General features: G+C 38.9%; 1 long non-coding RNA gene across 1 annotated transcript in view; it reads left to right on the forward strand.

Annotated features, from left to right (window-relative positions):
• The first annotated feature begins 3,848 nt into the window (after window positions 1-3,848).
• The window catches only part of LOC122787296, a 92,551-nt gene continuing 70,874 nt past the window's right edge, over window positions 3,849-25,525 (forward strand). Inside the window, exons 1-2 of the long non-coding RNA XR_006362565.1 lie at window positions 3,849-4,047; window positions 19,161-19,264. This is a non-coding gene — a long non-coding RNA (uncharacterized LOC122787296). The remainder of the gene's footprint in view (window positions 4,048-19,160; window positions 19,265-25,525) is intronic.

Below are 25,525 nucleotides of genomic sequence, written 5' to 3' on the forward strand. Positions count from 1 at the left end.
TTTCATGTTTCATAAGCACATTCTAAGTTTTTCAATGTATATGTCATTAACTCTCCTCCATTCCAAATAAAATGTATCCATTTTCTTCTAAGCAAGTGGAGGCCATTACCTATCACTAGTTTCAAAGGGAATATTTCTTTTTGTTTATTATAATTAACATCCAAATCAGCAATTCCACTATTTTATATGTTCACTTGTACTATCTTTCAGTTTAGAATTATTAACCTGCAAAACTGGGCGACTGATTTCACTAAAGTTCTGTTAAATCAATAGGATATTACCACTTCCAGTATCTGATTCAAATGTCAAAGGCGTGTCTTCTGTTTTTATGTGCACTAGCAATGGGTAACTTTCTGAAGCCTTAACTTTCTATACCATGTAACAGAAATGCTTCCTATAAATACTTTAAGCTTAATGTTCCCTTTGAGAATTCTGTACTTTCATGTCCAAAAATCTATACAAACAGTCACAGCTAAGCTTCTATTCAGCTTTATCTAAATTTTTTTTTGTAAAAAATTATTTTTTAGTGTTACGTGCCCAGTTCTACAACAAACATAACATTTTTGACTTGTCAACAGGACACTGAGCTCCTCATCCACAAACATCAAATGTCCAAGCCACAAGACATGAAAAATTAAAATCCTGATGACTGTTTGCCATTTGAAGTCACTGCTGGTGCAGTTTCAATATGTGCGCCTTCACTGATTCCTCTGTTTTCAAAGAATTCTCCATTCTGTGCATCTGAGGGGGCATGCATTGTGGGGATGGAGAGTGAGGGAGACTGCACACTGCAGCAATGCCAAAGATGCTTACTGTTTGAGTTTTCTCCCTTCTGTGTTTTGGGTATTTGTTTTTGGCGATATGGTTCACCATCATTTGGTCTGTCAAGGTTTTACAGCCAAACTGATTTTTTTTTCTCTTAAATGTACATTGAGAAGGTGTAACAAGTTCTATCTCAGCTACTTTCATACTGTTGGGCCCCTATCCTGTACTGCTGTGATCTTTAACTTGGCTATCTATCACTTGCAACTCTTTGATTCATATAAATCTTATTTTTCACTTTCACCACTAAAGCATAAACATTTAAAGCATTTTCAGATATCAGGTTTCTTTCTTTTAGTATGTTTTCATCATATATTTCACATACAGTTCTATCTCTCTGCATTTGCTGTTATTAATGCGCATAATTCATTATTATAATTATAATTCATTATCATGTCATTGGCTAATTGCCTTACCTACATAAAAAGATATGGGTTATACAAGCTTTGTAAGTATGAAACAGATCTCTATGCCTTTCTTGAATCTCGTAGTTTTGGATTGAAAGTGGATTGAAATTATTCTGTAATAAGCTTAAATGGGTTTTTCCATTGTAAGCATGTTTTTCCCATGATGTAATTGGAATTTTGAGGCTTTTAATTAAACTGTAGGTTTCAGTCAGTACCACAACAGCAAAGAAGTGTTTTTTTTTTTTACTTCATCTATAAAGTGATAAGCAAAGAAAAAAAATATTTTCTTTTATGATAATCCTCCCAGGACATCATTTAGATCGCATATAGTCAGAGTACCAAGAGTTGCCATTTTCTTTTTTTTTTCCTTCTCCACATTGGGGTGCAAATGTTGGAGTATTTAAACTTGTCAGCTTCAACACTAATAAAATTGAAGGCATCGTATAATGAACATGAAGTCCAAATACCTTAATGTGATTTCACAACTTGAGTAAAAAATCTCTAATTCAATAGAAACATCAACAGTGGTAAAACAAGTGCTCATGCCATAACAGCCATAAATATTATTCTGGTGTAGCTATCCAAAGTGACTTGTCGGATACTGACAGACAGTTTTAATGGAAAAATACCAAGTATATTTGAAGCAGAATATTTATCTTTGCAATATGTACAAACTCAGATTAACTGTTAAATATCTAAATTGCTGTAAGTTCCAAGTATAAAGACCAATCACTTCTTTTAAAGGAAGCCAGGATGCCCCAGAAGTGTAGCAATTATGTCTGGAGGACTGGGTTACATTTCAAGTGTGTGGCAGGCACTTCTAAAAGCAGATTAAATGAGGGGAAGGCTATGAGCTGGGAAATAAGGACTCCTACGACTACAGCTCAGTAAGCATCAGGGCTAAAAAATCTACGGAATATGTTGTAGAATCTCAGTTCAGAGTTAATCTTATTCCAAAATGCACTACGATGTTCTTCAAAGAAGAGGGAGCAGTAAAGTCAAATTCCTAGGTATCTGGAATATAAGGTACAAAATGGAGAGGAGAACCACTGGGTCCCATTATACTCTAAATGGAAGCTACCATTATCAGATGCTAGAAGCTCGAGTCAGCCATTGTTAAGGGTCACTGCAATCTTTATAGTGAGCATCTTTTTCAAAAACAGCGATATATATTCAGGGCCCAGTTCAAGGATTCTACATCATCTGTTGGGAGGGGACACATTGAAGACAAAGCACTACCAGTTCATCTTAATATGGTCTAGTAATCCATGTACATCCATGCATACAACTATTTTATGCTTTAAGTTGCTATATTATAGTATGTATACTTTATATGTACTTGGGTTAGTAGTACCTCTTAACCACTTAGCACAAGAATTCTGGATAAAACCAAAAATAATCAGAAGACAAATATCCAAACTTGGAGACATATTTTAAATATTGTTCTTATAAACTTAAACAGTTCATAGGTGAATGCTGGGCACTGGCTGCTCTGAAGGGCCTTTTTATGTGTCTAGCAAATATCCCGAGGTCAAGACTGAGTCTTGTATATTTTCATCTATGAGGTAAAGACTTTGACCATTGTGCCACCCCGCCCCTTATCGCAAGAATAACATGTTTTATATTAGCATGACTTTTTTAAAGGATATGGAACCTGAAAGTCAATTGTCTGCCATTGTTTATTGGCTTCAGTCCTCAATAATTTCTTAGGAAAAAACACAGAAAGATATGAAAAAAAATCTGGATGTTCCGTCAAACCCTGGATAAATGAAAGTCATAGGTCAACCGCATCATACTACTATACATTACAATACATGCACCGTTTACAATTTATTCTTGTAGAATTTTTTTTTTTTTTGTTATTTACAAGTACAGCATGCTCCATCACTTAACATTTTATTGTTTTTTGTTTGTTTTGTTTTGTTTGTTTGTTTTGTTTTGCTGAAAAGTCTATCACTATTCTTTTCACATAGTTTGAGTAAAGTTTGTTTTAAAATGCTGGGCAAAAGTGCAGTTTACTAAAATAAATGAATGGAAACATTAAACAAAATGAGTGAATGCACCAGAAGATAAAAGTATCCTCTCCCATCACCAGGACTAAATAAAGTTACAAAATTATATCACACCTCTCAACCGCTTAGAGCAAAAAATCTGGACAAAGCCATGAATAAAAATGGGACAAAGGCCGAAAAATAGGGACAGTTTTAAATATTGCTCTTGCAAACTTTGAAAGTTGATAGAATAACGGGTTTGTATTAACAAGAATTTTTGGGAAAGATACGAAGACTGAAACTCAAATGTCTGTCATTATTTTTAAACTTCAGTCTTTAATGATTTGCCACTATTTGCCAGAAAACCATAATTTTATGACAAACGGACCAAAAATATGAAGCCAAAATCTGGACAGTCTGCGGAAATCTGTACAGTTGAGAGGTATTGTGTTTTGCCTCTTGTCTAATCTGATTGTACTTTTAACTACAAAACCCAGAAATCTCCGCGCATATACCAACCCTTACTTTGACAAATGACCTTTTTTTTGCTTTAGATTGATTGGTTTATTTTTGAGAAACATCCGAACGTCATTCTCTCTTAATAACCATTGGTTAAGATTGTCAGAAATTGCTTCCGCTTTTTTATTGTAATAGGGCAGTAGTTAAAGCTATGCTTCTAAATTTAGCTACGGTTAGAATATTCCTAGTCAGTTTTAAGAGTGATTGGCAGAAATAATTTTATCGTACAGCTGTCATGCTTCTGCGTTTTCATTGCGGTTGTTTGTTAAATTAGTGGCTTATAGAATAACTACGAAGTTTCAGCAATGGTAAGCATATCGACTTCTCTTCTTAATTGTAAGCATAGTTAGACCATGTGGTTGTTGTCAGGCTAGATAGTAGTTTGCTGCAAGTGTGCTTTGGGAATATGAAGCTTTGCCACCACGAGTTCTGCACATATTTTAGAGTTGCTTTAGATTAATGTTTTCTTCATTTGCTATTTAAGCAGTTATGCAGGTGTACGGGTTGTCAGTGACCCATTCTGTTATTGTGCCTAAAATGTTGTGGGACAGCAGGGATTTATAATAAGGGCTGCCACTGTAACTGGTGATAACTTGAGTAACCCAACCAGATGTACCGCTCACTGTGAAAGATTGTAGAAGACAAGTCAGGTCGTTTATTTGTCCAAATAGGCTGCAAAATGTTTCGATCACTGAATTCACTTATGAAATGTCTTCTTTCAGTAGCTGTTGAGAGGCCTAAATTACCTGTAATGAAAGACCTTAAGTAATGTGCAAGTGCATAGTGGGAAGTTGGAATCGGTTTTCTTTCAGAGCTCCCAAGTAATGTGAGAAGTGGAACTCTGCTGTAGATATTCCCTGCCCAGGTTTAACGTTGTCAAGTGGGTAACTGGGTGAAGAGCATCTATCGCTGTTTTATGACTTTGCTTCACGGTGCCTTAACATTAAATGTATTCAAAATATATTCTTTATCTGTTGACTGGGACTGCATGTGGCTCAAAAAGTCATTTGGGTCCAGATGGATGGGCTAGTTAAACAATCAAAACATGTTTGTTTATGTATGAGAAACTTTCCTACAGCTGTAATACTGCATGATATTATACTTTAACCATTGTGGTGGTAAGTGGCAGTACAGGAATGGTAATGCTGATGCAGCACAAGGTCGATTGCAGTGCATACCTCTCAACTGTACAGATTTTTGCCTCATATTTTTGGTCTGTGTCACATAAAATTGTGGTTTTCTGGCAGATCATTGACAAATCCTGGATGGTTGAAGACAAGTCAGAAAATAAAGACAGACATTTGGGTTTCAGACTCCTACTCTTCAGAAAATTCATGCAAAACTTGTTGTTCTGTCAACTTTCTAAGTTTGTAAGTGCAAATTTAAAAAGCGTCACTATTTGGGGGCCTTTGTACCCCCATTTTTTTTCGCTTTGTCCAGATTTCTTGCTTTTAGAGGTTGAGAGGTGTGCTAGTAGACTACTAGTAGTAGTACCAGTTTGGGAAGAACTTTGGGTCAGTGAGGTTTGGCCTGACAGCCTTGTATTAGAAACGTACTTTGCAAGATGCAAAAGTCCCGCCCAAAGCCCGCCCACCATCCAGCGGTGGGTGAAAGTAAAGTAATATTCATACCGATGGCGGTATGAATATTCATTGTCTATTCGTAGTTTGCATTTTCTTCAAGGTAGTGCAATCCCGGAGTTGGTATATTTAATTGTGTGGAACGTGAATGTTTTGTGTTGGTGATAAGGGGAGATTAGGTAGAACAGTAGATTGAACTGCTATGTTATCAACAGTGAAGCAGCTTATGTCCCTGAAGCCACATGTGACTCACGCTAGACTAGTTAAGCTTTGTGGCTCAGAAGCCACCTAAACACATGGCTAGGCTTAATAAGAGCATTGCTAAAATACACCATATTATTAAAATGAAAATTAGTTTTGAAATTGTCATATCTTTTCTGTTATTCAGTTCTTTTATTAGGAAGGTGTACACATTGTCGCTGTGGAAGTGTTTTATTTTTGAAAAAATAATTAAAAATAGCCATTCTCTCCACTTGGATTGTTGACCTATGACCCAGATAGTTATTTTGGACACATAGACACTCATAACCATTAGGGCGGCCACAGTGGTTAGCATTGCCGCCTCTCAGCAAGAGGTTCTCCAGTTCGATCCTGGGCTGGGGTGCCTTCTGTGCGGAGTCTGCATGTCCTCCCTGTGGTCACGTGGGTTTCCTCCCACATCCCAAAGACATGCTGTAGGTGGATTGGACACTCTAAACTGGCCCTAGGTGTGAGTGTGGGCGTGTGTGTGCCTTCTGTGGAAGGTTGGGCACCGGGCTGGCAACTCGACACTGTAAAACTCCACTGCCAATCATGAGTGGACAAGGTGATCCGCTGTGGCGACCCCTAACCGGGAAAAGCCGGAAGAAGAAGACACTTGTAACCATTAGGAAGAAGGAGCATGAGTAAGTGGGAAGTGAAGGTGGTTGGGTGATCCGCTGCGGCGACCCCTAACCGGGAAAAGCTGGAAGAAGAAGACACTCATAACCATTAGGAAGAAGGAGCATGAGTAAGTGGGAAGTGAAGGTGGTTGGGGTGAAAGCAATGTGTGTGCTGGCGGAAGTTGGGGCAAGCTAGTAAAAAGAGTGGGAAGTGAAAGTGGTTGGGTGATCCGCTGCGGCGACCCCTAACCGGGAAAAGCTGGAAGAAGACACTCATAACCATTAGGAAGAAGGAGCATGAGTAAGTGGGAAGTGAAGGTGGTTGGGGTGAAAGCAATGTGTGTGCTGGCGGAAGTTGGGGCAGGCTAGTAAAAAGAAAAGTAGAAAGTCTGGGATTGGGATATGACCTTGTAAGGATTGAATAGTGTTAGTGGCCCACTAAGAATGTTTACCTCATTCCAGAACTGTTGTGGTTTACCTAGTGGAAATACTGTTTAGGTTTAAGGTATCTTGCTTTTTTTCTGTGCATTACTTGTTTGAAGAGATTCTGTAGCACAGTGAACCATTGCCATCACTTAGGATTGGGGTTTTGTTTTGAGCTGTACTGAGCTACATTGTGCAGCTTAAGTTTTTTTTCCTTTTAGATAGCTGTTGGTTCTTGTTTTACTTGTCGTCATCATAATCATCTTCTTTCGGCTGTTCCCGTTGGGGGTCGCCACAGTGGATCATCTGTTTCCATTTCTTCCTGTCCTCTGCATCTTGCTCTGTCACACCATTCACCTGCATGTCCTCTCTTACCACATCCATAAACCTTATCTTAGGCCTTCATCTTTTCCTGTTACCTGGTAGCTTCATCGTTAGCATCTTTTTCCCAATATACTCAGCATCCCTCCTCAGCACATGTCCAAACCAACGTAATCTTGCCTCTCTGGCTTTGTCTCCAAACCTTCCAACCTGGGCTGACCCTCCAATATACTTATTCCTAATCCTGTCCACCCTTGTTACACCCAGTGCAAATCCTAACATCCTTAACTCTGCCACATCCAGCTCTAACTCGCTGCCTTTTTGTCAATGCCACTGCCTCCAACCCATGTAACATAGCTGGTCTCACTACCCTCTTGTATACCTTCCCTTTCACTCTTACAGGTACTTGTCTGTCAGAAATCACTCCTGACACTCTTCTCCACCCACTCCATCCTGCCTGTACTCTCTTCTTCACCTCTCTTCCACACTCACCATCACTCTGTACTATTGATCCCAAGTATTTAAACTCATCCACCTTCCCCACCTCTACTCCTTGCATCCTCACCATTCCTCTATCCTCCCTCTCATTCACACACATATATTCTCTCTTAGTCCTGCTGACCTTCATTCCTCTTCTCTCTAGAGCATATCTCCATCTCTCCAGGGTCTCCTTCACCTGTTCCCTACTCTCACTACAGATCACAGTGTCATCTGCAAACATCATAGTCCACGGGGACTCCTTTCTGATCTCATCTGTCAACCTGTCCATCACCATTGCAAATAAGAAAGGGCTCAGAGCTGATCCTTGATGTAATCTCACGTCCACCTTAAATGCATCCGTCGGTCCCACCGCAGACCTCACCGCTGTCACACTACCCACGTACATATCCTGTACCACTCTTACATACTTCTCTGGCACTTTTGACTTCCTCATACAATACCACAACTCCTGTCTAGGCACCCTGTCATATGCTTTCTCTAAGTGTACAAAACCACATGCAACTCCTTCTGACCTTCTTTGTACTTCTCCATCAACACTTTCAGAGCAAACATAGCATCTGTGGTGCTCTTTCCCAGCATGAAACCATACTGCTGTTCACTAATCATCACGTCCCTTCTTAACCTAGCTTCCACTACTCTTTCCTTTATTTCTTTCTTTTTATTGGTTCTTGTTTTACTTGTAAAGTCGTGAAATTATGAGAAAGTATTTGTGTTGAAGGATACTGGTTAATGCTTCATCTGCTGAGTTGGGGCTTAGTAGGGAGATCATTGGTGGCCTATTTATGGTGCAAATGTGACATTTAAGGCTGTTTAGTGGTAATCATGTTTATTTTTTTGTCTGACAAAACAGCTTGTATTGAATTTTCAAATGTAATCTATTTAATATTGAAAGCAATTGTCTAGAAATCCCTGTATGAGGTGGAAGAATGGTTATGGATGAAATGTTGGAGAGTTTGTAATTAGGAGGTGTTGGAGAGAGGGGCATATAGAATGAAGGTTGGAATGGTTGGGCTCGACAGAGCTAGAATTGTACTTTAAAAATCCAGTCACTGATTAGTTTTCTTCAGTCTGGGGTGGGTTTTAGGAGTGTAAAACATAGCCAGTTGGGATTAGAGGCTGAAGAGGTGTTAGCTTGAGCAGTTGATTTTATGTCGTTTGGTGTTATATAATGGTAGGGTTCCAGCTCCTCTTCTGGTGCCAGGTGAAGCATCAAAGTAATAATTATATCTGAGGAAGTAGTAATGGATATTGAGGTTAATTTATTTGACCCGAGACTTCGTCTGTTGAGTGGGATGAAAGGAAGGCACTAATCTGGTCTGTTTTATTACTGATGCTTCTGGCATGTTTTAGGCAGATCGACAAGAGTATGGATGTTACATTTCCTAGCTAGACCTGGGTTTAATTCAGAATTTGCCTTTATTAGAATAAATTATTGGGACAGTTTTGTAGATATTTAAGTAGGTTTGAATTATGGTATAATGTTTTTGTTGTGCTTTGTGTAATGAAGTACTTGAATCCTGAAAGTATCTGTGAATGCGATTTAGATGTATTGAGGAATAGTGAGAAGTAAGGTCATACAATATTGTGTAGTGAATTTGTGTGAGTGCTGCTTGTAGCAGAGTTTAGTGTGTGTGTGTGTGTGTGTGTGTGTGTGTGTGTGTGTGTGTGTGTGTGTGTGTGTGTGTGTGTGTGTGTGTGTGTGAAGAGGGGGCTTGTCACTTGTTTATGGTTTAGAATAGAAGAAGAGAAAATCTTGGGACGAAAGGAAGGTTTTAAGCACAGTAGTTGCAAAGTACGAGGGAATGACTGTGATTTGTGAATGCTGGCATGCAAGTTGTGAGAGAGAGATTTAAGTTAATGGAGAAATGTATGTTGACCTAACCACAGCGGGACTGTATGTGAAAAGATATGTGCTTTCTAAGAGTGATGGCAGAGCAGTGTTGGCTCAGCTGGAGAGTTTGAGGCAGTGGGTGAAGTGAAATGTATTCAGATGATTTTTAATCAGTGAAAGGAAGAGTAGTAACTAGTTTGTGTAGACTGAATAAGAGAAGGAAAGTTAGTATGTTGTGGTTTGGAAGAGCAGACTTGTAAATACAAAGTGGTAGCATTTGAATAGTTAAATATAGAAGTATTTAGACAGTAGCATCAAGTATGCTTGTGAATAGAGATAATATATATAGCGTGTGTATAACAGCAGCTTGGAGGGTTAGGCAATATGTTTGCTTAGGAGTCTTTTATGCAGGAAAGAGGATATGTTGGATCATTTCCATGAGGTAGGGAAATTGAGGAAGTTAATGTGTAATTTATGTTAAATGATATTGAGAATGTCGCCTTACTAGTTGGAGTTTGGTGCTGGTTAGGTAGAGGTAAACGGAGGAGAGTGCACAGGTAATGGAAGGACTTGAGTTAAGTGAAATGTTGACAGCAGTTATGTTTCCCTTCACTTGTCAAAGTTTACATTGGCAGGTTGGGTCAGCTGTGGATAATCTGTATTGTGTAATGCACAAACAACATGGTGGGAGAGTGCACCACATAGAGAGTGGGGAGTTGAGCTTATTAACAGAAGATTGTGGATAATGTATTGCTTTTAGAAGATGGAAGATTTATTAGTTAAAATGTCTGTTGGGAGGAAGAATATCAGTAAATATAAATGAATGAGCACAGGGGATGGATGGGCTGGGAGAGGAGTGTAGCAGTTAGCCAAATTGTGCACACATGCTCCCTGCAGACATACTGATCAGTACGGAAGAAGGAGATCAGTTGAGAAGGAAGAAAAAGCTGTTAGTACATGCAGTCCCATTATGATTTTATAATATTATGTACTGTACTGAGAGACAAAACGTGTAAGAAACCCGAAACTTTGAGTATAGTGTACAGATTATGAGAGGTGTACACAGTTGGTGTGCCTATGCGATCTGCAAGTGAAAATAGCTGAAAGGAATGGTCAGAATCGAGCAGTGCCTGTATGAGTAAATCCCTGCTTGAGGGAGGGTCTAGAACTGTTGGATCAGCAGAACGCCACAACTGTGTAAAGTATTCAGCAATACCCGGGGATGATGTGTAGGTAACAAGACCACAGGATGTTCCATGGGAAATAGAAAAAAAAATGGATTATGACAAAACTGAAGGCAAATGCAGTAAAAACGAGCACTAGATCATGTTAGATGAACTAATCAGTGAATGCAGTTGAAGTCATATAAAACAAAGAACAAAACAATGCAAATACTGGCAGGAGTCTGTGACTTCAGTAAATTAATTCCTCACCTTGTAACAATGATAAACGAGGTACTGACAAGTACTACAAAGTACATGTATGTCGAGCAAGAAGACATCTGACCCATCATTCCTAAGAGCCAGCTAATTTTGTTATAACAATCAGTGGTATACTAACGAGGTACTGACAAGTACTACAAAGTACATGTATGTCGAGCAAGAAGACATCTGACCCATCATTCCTAAGAGCTGGCTAATTTTGTTATAACAATCAGTGGTATACTGAGATTCCACAATCAGAAATATAGTTGTGGTTTAGTACTCTGTCGTTATTACATGTGTACAGCTGTTGTAAAATCCCAGTTTTGTACATTAATGCTTCTAAATTACCAGCTGCTCAAACAACTGCCAAACCCTCGCAGCATGGCTTGGTTGGATACTAGTGAAGGCATTCTGCTGTGCATCCGAGCCAAAAACGTATTCAGTTGAAGAGCATAGTCTGTGTTTTGCTCTGTACAATGTTTGTGAAAGGAAGCTTGTGTTGAGCTATTAGTATAAGAGAGAAGGATTATCACACCACTGAGACTGTGCTGAAGTATAAGTAGTAAGTACATGACAAAAGGGAGAGGGAGCACATGAAGAATATACACAATTAGTAACAAAGGATCACGAGTATGCCTGGCTGCAAAGCTACCACCAGTAAGCTGGAACAGTAGCTTATCAGAGCATGCATGTGCACTACAGACACCTTGGTAAGCATGGCAGGATGGGGCAGTTCTAGTGTGTACAAAAAAGTTTATTCAATGCTGTAATACTAACAAAAATAGTATATATACTTAAACTGCTCAAAGTGCGGCATATGTTACAGCCCTATGCCGTATTAGTTGAGGTCAAGAGTTGCCCGTGTGTTAGAGGCAGGTTGGAGTAATGACTGACACCATCACATGGTGCTAGACTGATGTACATTGTGAATCAGTGTGTCAAATGTAATATGCTGGTCTCGTCTGCAGGGCCAACAGTAGTGGTTGTAGTGCTGTAAATCACAGAGGAGCCCCACCACCACCTTTGGCACCCTGTGCTGTGCAGGTATTTGGATGGACATGAGAGAGGCTACAGTGTCACTCTAGGCAGTGGGTGTAGGCGCGCCCAGGAGGGAGACAGATGTCATTGTGGCCAAAGGTTGTGAGTTAGTCTGTATGTTGGCTTTATCGTTGTACCCTGACATAATGTCTAACATCATCCTGGTGTTCCTGCCCAGCCTGTGCAGGTATCACCGTAACAGTGTCTGCCATGTCTTAATCCTCCACAGTGCATTCATATCAACTCTTGTATATCTGTGGTCTTCTGTGGGTGTCTGTGTGCCCTCACTACTTACCTTACCCCTCCAGTCCTCCCTCTTTGCTCCTTTAACCCTTCCCTTTTACTGTTTTATCAGCTAAGAGTGACTAAAATGAGTCCCCAAATAAGCAAAAGAAAAAAAAAAACAAACACAAAAATGCCATACTTGTATCATGGAATACTTGCAGAAAATATTGAACACAAAATAATAACCCAGCTCATAGCTCAATCACAATTTATTTCAGGGAACAAGCCCCATATTTCCCCAGATGTAAATATGCAAATGCCATGGTCACACCAATTCGAACCTGTGAGAACCCTAACCACAGGAATCCCTAGAAGCTCAAAGTGAGAATTGTACAGGCAGTGATTGAGTAAAACATATAGCAACATGGTACTCCGCATACCACCACCATCCCCAAACAGAAAACGGCTCACCCATCATAAGCACATACAAAATAATCCCCACCAAATTACCAATCAACTGTTAACACTGATTTTAACATTTCCGATTGCACATTTTTGTGTGTGGCTTTTGTTTGTGTATGTTGTATATGTAACATAGTCATATACGTACAACGTCAAGCATCAACATATCCGGCACAAATGCTTGAAAATCATTGTTTGCGGGTGGGGGTGCAAGCCACCGCACCTCCACACCGTATGAGGCACAACTACTTGATAAGCATTGCTGGGGGGGGGGTGCAAGCCTCCTCCCGCACCTCCAGTGTCTTTTTTATACCAACTCCAAGATTGCAGTAAAATGGGAAAAAAGGAAATTTCCCAATACCTATTTTGCCTGTGATCTTGCACACATAACCGGCAATGTGTGATATTTTACTTTTCAGTAAAATGCCAGTGCTCAATTTTGATCAAACTACGTACATCTCTATGTATGCACATTATGTATATCGGTATATGTTGCTTAGTTGAAGAAGCAACATATCATACTTGACCTGATTTGAGCAGAACTGCTCAAAAGCAAAAATATCAATAAAAGTTTTTAAATTTTGCAAAGCTCCTTGCACCCCCCCCCCAGCCCTGCTAATTATATACCAGCTCTGAGACTGTATCACAATGAGGAAAGGGCAAATTCCTTTAACCCTGCTGTACTGCAATCTCGCACAGATAGAAAAGCCATTATGTGCAGGTGATTTTCAATCACACATACCATGTTTTTATTCACAAAGAAGAAATTAACTTTCAACTGTGTGCGTGTGTATACACATATCTATGCATATGCAGACAGGTATAAAAATGGGGGATTCCCCCTTTGCCCCTTACACTGCTGCTGCTTGATGTACCATTTGTGTTGCTTCCCTTTACTCGCCCTTCCACCACTTCTTACAAACCAGTAATGTGTCCAGGTTGCTGGGCACCTGTTCAGAAGTCTTTCATAACTTCTTGTGTTTTTTCCTTAGTAGTACGTAGCTGCAGACTACCAGTACTTGTGCATCCTGTTGTGGCTGTCATTGAGTCTTGCATAGTGTAGACAGTACTTTGCCCTTCTTTGTAGACTCATGAATACGCCTCACTGCTTCATTTACAAAGTTCCTCCTACTGCCAAGTCTACCTCCTGAATTACAGCTGTCCTCCTACTCATGCTGTGTAGCCCTACCTGGTTATTCATGTCTGTTTGGCCGTTTACTCTGCGTATGCTGGGCTACTTCTGAGCTGTATTGAAGTACTGCCGCATGAATCCCAGTCATAGCCTGAAGTATTGCACATATATGTTCTTGCAAAGTCAGAAAAATCAGCCTTTTTGTCACTTGTGTATATCTTTTTCATGTCTTTATAAACTTGAGCTACAAATGGGAGAATAAAGTACTTAACAGTTTCAACATTGTGACAAGTGCCATTAAAATCGTAGTGATGCAACAAAACAGTACAGCTTATTTCACCGTTTAGAACCACATGCAGTGACAGAAAAGGCAAATGGTACACATTAAAATAACGTAGCTTTCCTTCCATTTATCTGTTTGACTGACCCTTCGTGGGTCATGTCGCGCACACAACTGTCTCAATGAATCATATTCCTTGAGGGATCAGAGTAGATGTATGCTGGCATTTTGTCATGATGATTCCAATATCACTACCCATTGATCTGTAAACTTTCTAAATTCCATTTCAAGTCTGCATTGTAAATGTAATGTACTGAAACTGAATGCAGTGTGGATTATCTAACTAAAGTACATACAAATATTTTGCATAAATGTTTTCTTGATGTATATCTTGGGTGCAGCTGTAAAGGGTCAATCTGGATTAGCCATGTACCCAGCAAGTATATGAAACTTTTTTTAACTATTTAAAGGCACCATGGGTCTGACAGGAAAAATGGACTGAAATTGTGTTGTTCTGGCTGCCTTTAAAGCTGTTCTGTTAAGGGCTAACTTAAATTCATAAAATAATGTGTGTGTATATGAAAAACATGTAGGGGTCTAGTGTTACCACCAGTATAAGATAATTGAGCCTATTTACTCTTAAACTCTATAATATATAAAATGTATGTGTGTATATATAAAATCAGTGTGTGTGTGTGTGTGTGTGTGTGTGTGTGTGTGTGTGTGTGTGTATGTGTGTGTATGTATATATATATATATATATATATATATATATATATATATATATATATATATATATGTATGTATATATGTGTGTATATATATATATATATATATATATATATATATATATATATATATATTATATAAAATTTACCATTGTCTATATAACCTGGGTCATGACTGAAAAGGATGTCGCACAGACCAGCTCACGTACCTGACTAATTAGAATTACTGAAGAGATGGTGAATCTGTCAGACCTTTCACTTCCATTTTTTGTTACAGCCAATATAACCACTGTACAGAAATAGCAAATTAAGCATTTAAGAGCTGTTGAGAAACTAGGAAGATTTTAATGTTCCAGTTTTTGTGTCATTTTAGTACAAAGTGTTAAGGCTATGACTTGGTAGTAATGTATAGCCAGGCACACTAGTACTAAATTGAGTTTTTTTTCCTCCTTGCACATTTTCCACATTATGGCTCACAGAGCCTAGAATGTCATTTTAAAATAGAAATAGATTTAATTACTTTACTTACTACTTTCAACTTGTTGATATTGAGCATAACCAGACATTAACTCCTGCATTGGCCTTGAAAAGATTTATTTAGGTTTTGTACTTTACCTGCTTAATATAACCACCCCACCCTATTTCGTAATACCTGATTCCTTGCTTCCAGTGTCATTGCTGCTATTTTGGTTTACAGATATTCTACATGGCCTTTATCTTGGAAGTTTGCAAATGCTTCATAGTTTCAGCTCAGGAGTTGTGCTTTTTAAATAATGTGGTTGTGAAATAATTATAGTGAATAGAAATATAAAATGCCACGTGTTAGGTCACCAGTCACATTAGCTACAACTTAACTTTTGCTTCAGACTGCTAAAAGGAGAATGCATTCTGGTTCATTTCAGTCTTAAGGACTGCATCTGTGTGGTTGTGTCAAAGCTGTGTATTTCAGTAGATGGCCTAGTGCATCTTTACAGCAGGTGTGCATACCAATGCAACCATTTGTCACTTTTGTTGTTAATATGAGAACTTTCCCAAGAAATGTGAGAACTTCAAGAAATCAGCAGACTAGTCAATGATGGTTTAACTCCAGTGTGTGTTTATTTATTTTTTTACTATGTGTACAACAGAGGCATGTGTTTTTTCTTTAATACAGTATTGAATGTACACAGTAGTTTGTTTTCTCCTTTGCTTTCATTATATACTCTTCCAAAAGTGCCTTGAGTCCTGGTATTTAGAAGACCTTATGTCACATGGAACCTTGTGTTGTTTCACTGACTTTGCTTCAGTAATATGTTTTTCCAGTTTATTTGAAGCTTACACTCCTCTCACTTTTTACCTTATATTTTTAAATGATAAAAATATTAGTTTCTATTTACCATTTCATATCTGAAGTGGCAGTGGTGGGAAAACTGGTAATGGTTACTTCCCATAGCACCTTGAAGCATAGGTGTCTGTCCAATACCTCTTTCTATCTAATGCTGTTCACTGGTGACAAGGAAGAGGAAATACCACAAGTGTTCATTGCTGATCCTCATTCATCATACATGCCTGTGAAGGAAGACCACTGACCTTAATCTCAGCTGTCCAGATTTTTCAAAATTTGTTGGCAAATCACTTAGGATTAAAGTCACTAAGTAATAACATACATTTGAGTTTCAGACTTCATGTCCTTTAGAAAAATGCATGCTAACCCAAATCCTGTTACTCTAGCAACTTTCTAAGTTTCTAAGAGTAATATTAAAAATGTGTCCCTATTTTTGGGCCTTTGTTTCAGGCCTTGTCCAGATTTCTTGCTCTAAGAGGTTGAGGGGAATGCCACAGACTTTCTGAGGGACTACCACTACATGGGGTCTGGATAGATTTATAATGGAGTTACATGCAGTGTTGCATAATTACATAACTTTTTTAAAATTTCCTACAAAAGACTATGAAGTACGGAACAATTACTGAATGTGCATACTAGTGTTGTCTCTGTTTTTGGTTGGGGTTAACCCTGTTGCTTCTTGACCTTCATCAAAGAGGGAGGGGGGAGTAGGCATTGAGAAGGGCCCCACTATTATTGAATTTGTCTCCAAGCAGGCGGTTTGATTTAATGCCCATGTTTAGGCCCGGATTTGGCTTATCACTGTTATGTCATTTGTGGTGGAGCAGACAAGTAAACTCTACCATTGTTTGTACTGTATTTTGTAATGGTTTGAATTCATCTGATACCTGTAACACAGCTAAAATTAACCCATGAACGATTAAATTATCCCAGCTATCCCTGTCTTGCTAATAGCCTTTACTGGCACAGACTGCATTGGGACTGGACTGTAGCTTAGTTTATAGGGTTCTAAATTCTGTTCCGAAATCCAATAATCATTTGGTAATGCATGCTTATTTGCTCATGTTGGCAAGCTCTGGAACAGATGTCCATTTGTACTACAGCATACTTTAAAAATTGCATTCAAAAAGGCTAGCTCTGGTAGCATGTATGGGTAAAGCCCTGACTATCACCCATGTGACCCAAGTTTGATTGGAGCCTGACGGAGCCTGCAGTGAGAGAGAGGAATGAAGAGGAGGTGCCCACTCACCTCTCTAAGGTGAGTGGCATCCATGTGGTCGTCCTTATAGGGCATGATTTCCTGGTGGAGACAGGGGAAGCTGCATGCAGTGATTGGTTGTGAACGGATAGGGATGGTCCTGCTAGTTTGTATCCCAAGCAGAGCTCAAGGACAGCTCAGTGCTGATGTCCATTGCTTATCTGACTTACCAGAAGTATGACACCTGTGCATGAGAAAGGGATGAGTGGGGATGGGTCACTGCACTGGACCTGTATCCCACCGCCTGTTACCAGGTTGTCATGGAGAATGAATGGGATGATAAAGATCTCTGGGCAGGAACAAATGAGTAGTGGGCATCCTGACATTTGCATAGTGCAATCTCTGTCTCTGTCCATGTTGGACCAAATGGGCTAGTTGGGTGAGAGTAGAGGAACCACTGGACAGATCCAAAAGAGCGCAAAAAAGTATACATTTAAAAATTCTTTGTCTTTGAAAGACTGTTTCCACACAAAAAGCACATTGAAAATGAAAATTCTCTGTTTGGAGTTACGTAGCCTAATTAGAATTCATAAACCTATTCCTGTTATGATGGCTATACCTGTTATCTGATAACAGTACAGAATTAAGTGATTTACAATAGTAGTTACTAATGCCAGTTTTTCCTTTTTGTCTGAAAGTTCTGCATGTACTTGCCTGTCTCTCTTGTAGCTATTGCATACTTCATTGTTCTTTGATTTGACAAACATTGTTATTAATTCAAGGCTAATGTTTTATGTAATCTTCTGATAATACTTCATAATTGTTTTATTGTACCTTTTTTAATGTGTGCTCATTACCCAATTAATATCTTACATCTATAATTTTTTTTGTATGCTTTTTTTTGTCCCCTATGTTGGCTGACCATAGAGAAGCCACCACTGCTTATTCAGGTCTGTTTAACTGTCAAATGAAATTTTCATTGCATGGTTAAACATCGAACCCTATTAATCAAACATGTGAGACTGAGAAAGTAATTAATTACTTTGCCAACACTTCCCCTTCTCACACACTTCAGTACTTCAAACCCACCCCCACGCCCCCTAACTATATATACCAACTTCAAGATTGCACTACAGTGGGGAAAAGGGCTTTGAAATACTGTGTGTGAGATGGGGGAAGTGTTGGTCAACTAACTTTTCCATCGCACACGTTTGCAGTAGTGAATGTTCAATGAATAAGGGAGCAGCCATTCGATGAAAGTTTCATTTGGTTAAACATAGACCCGCTAATTCACTCCAATGTGGCAAGTGTAGTCAGTGGTGTTGCTGACCCACAGACAGTCACAAATGTTGTTTTCCATTATTCTGACCTAACCCCCTGGTAGCTGATGCAAGGAACTGATGCACCTTCTCCTGTGGATTGAGTGCGTTCCCACCCATTCCCAGTGAAGGCTGATGCATAAATATGGCTTGGCAGAGTCCAGCACATCCCTGGCCCATAGTGTTTCATGCTGAACACCTTATTTTAGCAGTGTTGGCATTCCAAAGGGCTGAATTGCCCCCCCCCCCCAAGCTGGGTTAGCTACTTGCACTCTTCCCCCTCCCAGCTCTTCTAAAATGTAAGCCACTAACTTGATTGTTTTGGTCTAACTTAAGGTTTCATCCTTGTTGTTTGTCTTAACATTTGTTCCTAGAACTCTTTTTTTCTCTGTGGAAGTCCACTAAAACCACACTGTCCTGATCATTTGTTTACAGGTTTACCTCTGCTTCATTTGGGCTGTTTTTCCTCGTTTGCCTGTCCTTAATTTTCCCATAGATTTTTTTTTCTCTCTCAGGCTGTGGGGCAGTTTCATGACAGCATCACACATTTTAGTAGATCTACATCATGAACAGAGCCGCTGCCTCCCCCTGATGGTGCCCCTCATCCTAGCCACATGGACTAGTCGTGATGTTGTACTTGCTGTCCTACCCATTAACAATTCCAGTAGAGAGTGAGCTGCTTTTCTAGTCATGTTGAACCTCAAGAAGGAGGTGTGCTACCCTAGCTATAAAGAATCAATAGGCTATGTCTTAACTTTTTTTCTTTCTCTCCTAGGCTGTGATGGGCATTCAGCTGGTGGTGAGTCTTCTGACGGCCAGCATCATGCAGAGAATGGCACCACATTGCTCTTTCGCTAGATGGCTCCTTTGCAATGGAAGGTATGAAACGTTGATTAATCTGTCCTCACTTAAGCATGATTGGCAGCCCTGAAGTATTTGGAAACTAAATATTAAGTTTACAGAATAATTATATAGTTTCAATTTTGTCAAGTTGGGTATGTAAAGGAAGACCTGAAAATGGAATAACCCTGTTGTTGAGCTGCCTCTCTGGGTGATGCCATGCAGTAAATAAAGCTGTGATTTAATTTAGTGGAAATGCTACCCAAGTAGAATTGCTAGAACATTTCAGGCAGTGACCCAGGGAAACCATGGCTGCCCTTACCTCCACTGTCATTAACCTTATTATGCTTGTTTCTCTCTAATATCACACAGGTGCAGTTTAGTGCTCAGGAAGCCTTCAGGTACATGTTAGTTTTCTTCATTTACGTTTTTTACTGCCAAATGTTATTTATATTTAAACTTTTTTTGAAGAGAACTTGTAAATTGTCAACAAAGTAAGATGATAGCTGAACTGACAGTTTTCAAAGGCTAATTTGTAATCTTTTGGGTATTGACGGACCTTCCCTCACATTCTTTCTGCGAAAAGACAATACATACTAATGTTAACTGGTAAATAAGGCGTTTGCAAGATCATAGAAAATCAATTACAGCTCTGAAGTAAGTTTTTTTACATGTGTTAAGTGAAATCTGTATGAGATAAGGAAGAAACGTCTCTAGAATGATTTGGCAAAGGCATTTGACTAAGTGGCTACCTTAGCTAAATTTTAAGGATGCAAGTCAGGTGATGGAACTAATCAAAACAGACAAATTTGATTCTAAAGTACAAGCAAAATAAATATTCAAGAATTTTTGAATGGGAAGACTATAAGCTTAGCAGCCCCTGAATATCTAAAGACTTAATGTTGCAAAATATGGAAGCATGCAAATAGAGGTAATGGTATTATTTTGTAACACCTCTATTAAAGTATCATTTAAGCATAGGCAAACATACAGTAACCGAAAAGAAAACAAACCATACTAACATTGTTTTTCCATCTACATACATTATGCATCACCTGTCTTTTTTTTTTTTTTTTTTTTATTGTAACTCTAATTTGTACAACATTACATAAATTCCTGCCTTTCCTTAAACCTCACTCCTCTTCCTTAACATTATTCTGCATTTATTGTTCTCACAATTTCCATTTATTTCTATGTAGTTTCCTCCTTCCCCCTGCTTTTTATCTGTTTTATTCTGTGCAGTCCTTCAAATACAGTCAGTTTTGACTTTGATTTCCATTTTCTAGTAATTGCTTTTTTGACAGCCAATAGAAATAAACCTAAGGCCTTACTTTGTCTAGACATTCATATCCTGTCACCCAGCTCAAAAAAAAAAAAAATTCCTTAGTTGCAACCATTTGCTCATCCAGTATTTTTGATGAGTACTCTGAGGGAATTTTTAATATGTGACAACTCATTACACCCCAAAACTTGTATTCCCGGTTATCTATTTCTTTCCATCACGCCACCAATATTTGCCTGAGAAAAAATTCTTTGAAATCTGCTTGGGGTATAAAAATACGTATGCTAGCCCTTCCAAGCAAAGATCCTAAATCTTCCAGATTTGTTGCGTGATTGAGAGCCATGCATATGTCCTCCCACTCCTCGTAAATTTCTTTTCCAGTCTTTTCTAATATCCTCTGATTCTTATAGTTATGATGCAATATTTTATACACCCCACTAATTATCCCTTTTTTAACATTGGCTTCTGTTCTAGATTCAACTAAAAGTTTTACCAGAGCAAGTCTTTCACTTAATGATTCACCTATTGCTATCCCTTTCTCTTTGCCTATACTCTCAGTCCCCAGCAAGGAAGGCAGCCAGTAGCCTGCACGCCAAATGTCATCTTGGCCTCATCTCACTCTTTTTTTTTTTTTTTTTTCTCTCTTCCTCTGTTGTTAATTGTTCCTAATACTTTGGTTCATTTGCCAGTTTTCTCCAGTGAATTCCAGTCCCCTCTTCTATTTTCTGTACCCTTACTCACAGTCATGCTTCATGGCAAAATCTTTCTTATTCCAGTGTTGGCTTTGTTCTTGGAATTTCTTCAGCTACTTTATGAATATAATATACTGTATGGTTGTTATTCTCTGTAAGGATCTGCATCCAAAATCCCACTCTGTTTCTTGAACTTCTTCCTGCTTCATCATCCTTTTCCATTTTGAATCCTGTCCTTCTGCTTGTGTTATGTATATGGGCCTTAACTGGGTAGCTGTAAATTATCCCTTCAAATCAGGTAATCCAAAGTGATGATAGTAAAGCTAAGTGAGATTAGTTGAGTAATTTCTGGAGAGGTGTGCAACTCAAATAGTGGGGCATATGCCACTGAAGGTATGACACAGAGAATTGTTTAAATAGCCTGGGCAATGCTGCATCTGTATAGCCAGTGTTTCAGCATATAACAAGTAAGTTTCAGTCTTGCAGAGTTTAGAAATTGTGTTTGCTTGTTTTACTGTTATTACAGCTTTGCTGTTTAGAACTAATTTAAGTCTTGCAAAAAAAAAAGTTAAGCTGGTAAAGCAAACAAACAAAAAATAGCTATTCAAAAAAATTGAAGGTTTGTATTTCATTTTTTTTTTAAATGCAAAGGGAGAAGATCTTTTTTTTATAGGAAGTGTCCAACTGTCTGGGAGTAAGAGATGGCCAAATGATTCATGCATGTGCAGCTAGAGAGAGATGCCAAGCAAAAGCCCTTTACAGAAAAGGTCTGGGATGGTCACTCAAAACACCAGTGAAGGTCTGGGATGATCACTCAAAACACCAGTGAAGGTCATGTGGATGAACATTGAGGATGCATAATGGTTTCTATTTCAGAAGCAGCAAACATATTTTTTTAAACAAATATATAAATCAGAAGGATAAGATACTGTGGCTTGACACTTGTTGATATCAAGCTTTAGGTGAAAATGTGTGTTGCTTAGGAAATGCATGGGAATGTAGGAGACAGAAGGTGAACAGACATGCAAGTTAAGGTACTAGAAGGCAGGAAAACCAATTTGAAAATCAAACTTCCATAGGAAAAGATAGTGAATACAGTCATTCTTTTCTGCACACACACAGAAGGGTAAAGGAGTCACATGGACAAACCATTCGGTAAAAACTACAAGAAAAAAAACCTAGTTGGTTTTCACTGTGTGGTCTCTTAAACCTGGTGTAATGGAAGCCCATAGAATAAATGCAAATGACCCTGTAGGACATATAGTGTTTCAGCTAATTGACTTCTGAATGCTCATGACTTTTTAACTAGGATCTAAGAGGAGGGGATAGTGAATATTTTTCTTAAGAGAAACATGAAAGGGGAACTGTATCATATCAGTTTGGAAGATGTGGACATGTATTTTTTTTTTCTCTTATCCTGTTAAGAAAGGAAAATGTTTCAAAGAACTTCAGAAATTGAAGATGGACAAGACAATGGCACCTGATGGGATATGGCTAATAAGAATTCTGTAGGTAAGAAGAGAACTGGCAGTTCTTCAGCTAACATTTTCAAGAATTCATGGAGTCTTGAAGACTGCCATAGTACTAGCACTACCCTTCTAACCCCTATAGATACTGTCAGTAAAGCTAGAGATACAGACAAACTAGTCTCTTCCTTCTTTCTAGACTTGTCTAAAGCCTTCGACAAAGTTTGTCACAGCAAACCTCTACTTTAAATGTCTTCATTAGGTCTCTCTCAGCCCACCCTTCGATGGTTCGAACGCTACTAGTCCAATAGGTATCAGTCAGTAAAATTGCACTCCACAAACACTCTCCTGACCTCCCAGTCACCATCGATGTACACAAGGCTCCATCTTTGGTCCCCTGCACTTTAACATTTTCATCAACACCCTCTACTTCCATATAATAGGCCACCCGTGTAAAGTATGAGGATGATTCCAATTTCATTTGCACATCTGACATGGTACACCTCCAAAAGAATTACTCGGGAAGCTTTAACAGTCACTGAAATATGGCTTCGTAACTCCCAACCAATGCTTAACCCAAAAAAGACCAAATACTTTTTTCCCCAAATCCCTCTCGTGAAAAAACAAAATTTAAAGTCCTCTCTCTTGATAATACGATCATTGAAGTTGCTTCTCGTAGCAAACTGTTAGGGGTGATCATGGATAAATCTTAACATTCAACCTATATATACAAAATTGCATAAGAAATACTTGTCAAAAACTAGGGATACTTTACAAAGCCAAAAATTTTCTCACTGACGCAACTAAAGCTACACTTGCCATTATTTATCTCCTCCCCTCCTCATTGTTATGGTGCTCCTGTCCTTACCAACCTCCAGGCTTCCTTAAAATTCAAATTTAAACAATGCTATAACAAAGTTGCTAAATATGTAGCACATGCCCCTTTCAGAACCCATCCGTGTATAGCAATGAAAGCTTAAACTTTTTAGAACTGCCACATCAACTAACATATGCACAACGTCTTGCCACCTATAAAATTATCTTGCATTCATCTGCCTGTCCAGCACTAAAAAACATTCTACACAGCTATGTCCCCAGTCAGTCACTGAGATCCAGTGACCAAAAACTCCTGTCTGCTTACAAACCTTGCAAATCTGCTGGTCATTATACTTGTACAGAGTTGCTAAGACCTGGAACTCCTTCCCTATATCCACCAGGTCTATACCGTCCCTCCCATCTTTCGAAACCACTGTGAAAGACTTCCTAGCTAAAATCTGCCTCTGTTCTTGTTCATATTCAGTGTGAAGATTGGGTGAAGATAGGTGAAGGCTGCCAGCCTAGCCAAATAGAATTTTGGAGATAATTCTGTCATCTGTAAATATTAATGTAAACCACAGGCTGATTGTCTTAAATGGTAAAAATAGTGTCACATGTGGAACTGGAAAAAAATGTAACAGTGCACTCTACTGACCAAGTAAAGCATGTTGTGATCCTTTGATGTTAAAACTCTGAGCCAGTAAGTCTAGAGTGAGGCATCCTGCCTATTGTTTTAAGGCCAGAGGTATTGGCCAGAATTTGCATGCATAAATGTCCTATATTGCTCTGGTTTCTGCCCAGAGGTGAAGAATGTAAATGTAGTTTCTGTTAGCCTGGGAACCCAGGGAAGTGTGAAGAATGATGTAATGTGAACCAGGAATATGATTATAAAAACAGAGAGAACCAGAGAGCATTAAGCATTTTTGTCTTGACCATCCAACTCGCCAGCACTGCCTTGCTCTATATGTAAGTTTATCTTAGACTTATGTTTTCTCTTAGAAATAGCTAGAACGATTAGACTGTTTTCTGTGATGTCAGAACTGTACTACTGGATTATTTTAAGTATTTCTCTGTGATCTCTGAACTCTTGACTAGCACTGCGTAGTAAAAAGTATTGTCTTGTGTTTTGACTATTTGTTATTAAATATTTTTAAACCCTTTCAACTGTGGCTGTTTTTTTTAGAGATAATTTAAGCTCTTTAGAGTACTTGCATGCCTTTGGTAAAATTGTACAAAGCCACTCCAATAGCTTTAGCCCAGGGCTCTACTACCAATTGGATGATAATATTGCACAGTAATAACTGGACACCCTTTTAAGGGCCTTTTAGTAGTTGATAAATACTAGTGGGTGGTGGCAGGTGGTACTACCATATAGTCTGGGGGGAAAAAGGGGCACAGCTGGAAAACCTGTGCCAGCCTTCCCCAGGAGTGTCTGTGTGTTTGTATAAACTCTTCTGTGTGTGTGTCCGCTACTTGGGCAGGGACACAAAGCACTGGTTGGACAGAGAGGGTGCTGGAGGTTTTAGCTTGCCCACTAGGCTGAGATCTGGACCCTATAGCTGTGCCAGTGGGGAGTCTTATTAGGGACCTGGAGAGTAAGGGAGTGACCAGCCCCAGACTGACTGCGATCTCTGTATGCTCTTAAGGGAAATTGCACTTTATTGTGTGTATTTGTTATCCTTTCCTCCTATACGAGACACCCCTCACTGGTGTTAGTGGTGAGGATTGAGGCTCCGTGATTGCTGGGCCAGGGTGCTGGCATCACATTCAGGATAAACTATATTCCTAAATGTGAAAAAGTATTTTTTCATTCCTTACTGCTATCAAATTCTCTTCCTTGACTTTCTCTCTACATATACTATCAGCCTGTTTCTCCCTCACTTCATATTGCAATTCCTATTTGTATTAGACTAACTTAACTTTAATTCTTCTGTACACTGTCTAAAATATCTGAGTATTAAATGATTGTGATATACCATGTATCGATTTTTGATCAATGTTTTTGTATTGTGTCTAATTTGTTATAATTATTTAAACTGCCATG

Source organism: Protopterus annectens, chromosome 13.part0, assembly GCF_019279795.1.
Source record: "Protopterus annectens isolate FY-2018-M chromosome 13.part0, PAN1.0, whole genome shotgun sequence".
Taxonomy (NCBI): domain Eukaryota; kingdom Metazoa; phylum Chordata; order Ceratodontiformes; family Protopteridae; genus Protopterus; species Protopterus annectens.